Source organism: Schistocerca gregaria, chromosome 7 (genome assembly GCF_023897955.1).
Source record: "Schistocerca gregaria isolate iqSchGreg1 chromosome 7, iqSchGreg1.2, whole genome shotgun sequence".
NCBI classification, from domain to species: Eukaryota; Metazoa; Arthropoda; class Insecta; order Orthoptera; family Acrididae; genus Schistocerca; species Schistocerca gregaria.
In genome coordinates this window covers 484,568,190-484,568,929 of record NC_064926.1, presented here as the reverse complement: position 1 = coordinate 484,568,929, position 740 = coordinate 484,568,190, and the positions used below count along the sequence as shown (strand labels likewise).

Below are 740 nucleotides of genomic sequence, written 5' to 3'. Positions count from 1 at the left end.
TTTTTGTTGTGTTGAATGTAGAAAAAAATTAAGTCGACGCAAATCAGTAGGGAAACCAATCATAAAAAGTTCGAATACAGTATTAGTGCTGAGCTGCTTGATACACTCATGTCGTTACATGCAAATTGAAAGTGGAGAGGGGAAGACAGGAAAAGAAAGCTAGAGGATCACTGCTGTCAGCTGCTTCGGGACATTAAGCGGAACCAGCGACAACGAGTGAAAATGTGTACCAGACCGGGATTCGAACCCAGGATCTCCTGCTTACTAGGCAGGTGCGTTAACCACTGTGCCATCTGGGACACGCAGCTGCGCTGATTAACTCAGCACGCATCACGGGACGATCTACATCTTCATCCAGCAACACAGTCCCTCTCCATTTCCTTCATGTACGCTCTCTGAGATTCCGACAGGAGGTCGGACAATTTGTGTGTCCGCATCGAGAAAGGTGGATACATTGCCCACCTAGTTCAATCAAGTAATATAAATGAGTGATGTCTGTGCTTTCGGACCTACCTAGTCGCAATGTTGTAAAGCGATAGGAAATGGAATGAGTACTTAGGGATAGTAGTAGAGAAGTGAATGGTCGGCTTCGATCTATTGGGGGAATTTTCGGAAAGTGTAGCTCATCTATAAAGGAGACCTATTCTTGAATAGTGTTCGAGTGTTTGAGGTCCTCACCTGGTCTGATTAAAGGAAGAAATCGAAGCAGTTCAGAGGCAGGCTGCTAGATCTGTTACCGG

General features: G+C 45.4%; 1 non-coding gene across 1 annotated transcript; it reads right to left on the bottom strand.

Annotated features, from left to right (window-relative positions):
• Positions 1 to 225: 225 nt before the first annotated feature.
• On the bottom strand, positions 226 to 300 carry Trnat-agu (transfer RNA threonine (anticodon AGU)). Its single transcript has one exon. It is a non-coding gene; the product is annotated as a tRNA-Thr (tRNA).
• Positions 301 to 740: the final 440 nt, after the last annotated feature.